Source organism: Saccopteryx leptura, chromosome 4, assembly GCF_036850995.1.
Source record: "Saccopteryx leptura isolate mSacLep1 chromosome 4, mSacLep1_pri_phased_curated, whole genome shotgun sequence".
NCBI lineage: Eukaryota > Metazoa > Chordata > Mammalia > Chiroptera > Emballonuridae > Saccopteryx > Saccopteryx leptura.
Genome location: NC_089506.1, coordinates 75586165 through 75589437, shown reverse-complemented (window position 1 = coordinate 75589437; position 3273 = coordinate 75586165). Strand labels below are relative to the sequence as shown.

Genomic DNA, 3273 nt, shown 5'->3' with positions numbered 1-3273 from the left:
TTTGGCTATTTGTTATAGCAGTACTATTAACTACAAAACTTGGAAATGACCCAAATATACCATGGTAGATGGATAAATAAATTGTAGTAAATTCATCTGATTTAATACTATGCTTCAGTGACAATAAACTACATTTATACATGGCAATATAATGTTTAAAAAAGCCAGGCACAAATGAATATGTACTGTATAACTCTAATTATATAGCATTGAAAATGAGGCATAACTAATTTGGATTAGAAGTCAATATAAGGGATACCCATTGGTAGGAGAGTTGACCTTGTGAAGGGACAGAGGCAGTTGGGTAGGTGCTGGACTAATTATTGATTTGGCAGCTGGCTACATGAGTATATTCATATTGTAATAATTCATGGAGCTAGACACTTATCATCTATTTATCTTTCTCAATGTTAGCTATGCTTTATTAACAAAGGTCATTTAAAAATGTTTATCCTATTTTTTCCTTTCACCTGCCCCAAACCAGATTAGTGACCCTCCAGGATGGCCAGTGAGCGATGAGATTTTTCTGAGTCTCACTTTTGTGCTTTTCGTCATCATGTACGCACTAGTCACGTACTGACTTCAGTTGTTTTCAAGGAGCTCTCTGACAACTTTAGTCAACCTGTTATGCTGTTGTAAAAATCACTCTCGAGAGCTGCAACATTTTTACAACACCTTGAGAGCAACATCTTAAGGTTTGTTTTCCTCAATTCACAGATAGTTTCTCAAATCTGTTGTTCCAGCAACATATTTCTGCAATTTTATTAACAATACATTTATGTCCATGGTTTTTGAGCCTGATGAAAGCATGTCTTACCCGTGGGCACAGGAAACAGTCAGTGTGAACCATCTGATGTTACGGATTTCTGAATTTTGCTCTTACTACTGATTGATGTGAAATATATTTTATGTCAAAGTGCCTAATACCTTAAAATGCTCTGTAGAAAGGCTGTGTGGGTCAGATGTCAGCCAAGCCCCGCTGCCCGATCCCCTTGGGGTTCGTTGTCATCACGTTCATTTCCGGTTCTGCACTTGCGCAGAACTCTTCATCTCTCTTAGGTTTCAGCTCCCAGGCCTCTTCTCATTTTTCTGTTGCAGATAGAACCTTAGGATGACCCCATGACCTCTGACGCCTATTCTTATTCCCCTGATTATTTTACATTGTAAGGTAAATGGGATGGTGCAGGTGTAATGAAGGTTACTAGTCAGCTGACTTTAAGAGAATCTCAAAAGCAATACTATCTGGGTGGGTCCGAACTAATTACATCATCCCTGTAAGATAGACTTTTCTCCAGAAGATAGCAGAAGAGAGATTGTAAGCATGAAAAGGATTTAGTACATCATTGCTGCCTTTGAAGACAGAGCGAGCCATGTGCAAGGGCTGGAGAGTGATCTTCCATTTCGGAGACTAACACCAGCTGCGAGCCTGCGAGGACAGAGGGCCTTGATTCCTCCACAGCAAGAACTGGAGTCAGCCAGCAATCTGGCAGAGTTTGGGAGCATATTCTTTCTCCAAAGCTCCCAGACTTGATGACAACTTGATTCTGGACTTGTGAGAGCCTAACTCCATCAAAGCTGCCCAGATTTCTGACTTACAAAACTGGGAGATAAAAAATGGGTATTTATTAAAGAAGTCATTCTTCTGAAATAGTCTGCTAAGCTGATAAAAGGGTATTATTTTTAGTGGCTAGGTTTTGTGGTAATTTGTTATGCAGCAATAGAAAACAAATACACCTACCCAGATGTGGAATTCATCACTGTTTTATTTCCATGATGCAGCAAACAAATGTGCATACAAAGACATTTGTGGGGTTTTTTTTTTTTACAGACTTTAAATGAAGATTTAAAAGGTAACTATTAGAAATATATTGCATATTTTTAAACAATTAACCAAAATTTTGAAGTTAAGGTTTTTTTATTACTTCAAATCCACTTGACTATTTATGACAAATCAAGAATCAACCTAAGTTCAGCAATTCTTTTTCAAACTACATCCTGGAACTGTATTAATCAGTTCAAAATAAGTATCATTATCATGTCCTAACTAAATGACACCCTTCTTCTTAAGACTATACTTTCAGGGATCATTTCTATAGTTCGTTACTAGAGAAGTTTCTCTGATCATGAGAGCACCCGAAACCATGAGAAGGAGATGCAGTGTTCTCTCTTGAGCGTGAAGCCGGCTCATGGTGTTGCTTGTGCAACTGCCCTTTGCCATTGATGATTGTTCTTCTGCTCACTTGAGAGAGTAAGAGGGAGAGAACGCAGTCTCAGTGGGAAAAAAAAAATGACACCATTCTTACCAAATACTCAGCTTTACATACATGATCTATCTTAATCTTTAAAACAACCTTGGGAAGCAGTGATTATTATGCTTAACATAAAGATGAACAAATGAGGTACAAAAACTTTGTCAATTTTGGAGATAAGGATACAGAACCAAGGAAAAGAGGGGTGTCAGCATAGAAGGTCAGAAGATGCACCATCTTTCTAAGCCTACCACTCATAATATTAAATTGACAGTGATTAACTAAGTTTATCTTCTGAATATCTTAAATGAAGTTAATAAGAAACTTTAAAGTTTGGGGATGAAAGGCTTATATATTACAGTGTGTCCATAAAGTTATGGTGCACTTTTGACAGGTCACAGGAAAGCAACAAAAGACAATAGAAATGTGAAATCTGCACCAAATAAAAGGAAAACTCTCCCAGTTTCATACCTATTCAGTGCAGTTCGATGTGGGCTCATGCACAGATTTTTTAGGGCTCCTTAGGTAGCTATCCCGTATAGCCTCTACAGACTCGTCACTGACTGATGCCTACCACAACGGGGTTTCTCCACCAAACTGCCTGTTTCCTTCAACTGCTTATCCCACCAAGTAATGTTATTCCTATGTGGTGGTGCTTGGTTATAAACGCACCGATATTCACGTTGCACTTTGGTCATGGATTCGAATTTAGCGAGCCACAGAACACACTGAACTTTCCTCTGTACCGTCCACATCTTGACTGGCTTGGCCGTGGGCTGCTCCACTGTATACACAGTGTTACGTCATCATCTGCGCATGTGCACATGCTGCCACATCATCCTACAGAAACTGGGAGGGTTTTCCTTTTATTTGGTGCAGATTTCACATTTCTATCATCTTTTGTTGTTTTCCTGTGACCGGTCAAAAGTGCACCAAGACTTTACGGACACACAATTAAAGTACATTGGAGCCTTGCCTTTGAATGCAAATCTAGAATCTTGATACTACATTTCTAAAGTACCAA

At 38.8% G+C, this 3273-nt stretch overlaps 1 non-coding gene across 1 annotated transcript; it reads left to right on the top strand.

Moving 5' to 3' along the window:
• Positions 1 to 2065: 2065 nt before the first annotated feature.
• On the top strand, positions 2066 to 2278 carry LOC136404562 (small nucleolar RNA U3). The gene has a single exon (XR_010751305.1). It is a non-coding gene; the product is annotated as a small nucleolar RNA U3 (small nucleolar RNA).
• The last annotated feature ends 995 nt before the right edge of the window (positions 2279 to 3273 follow it).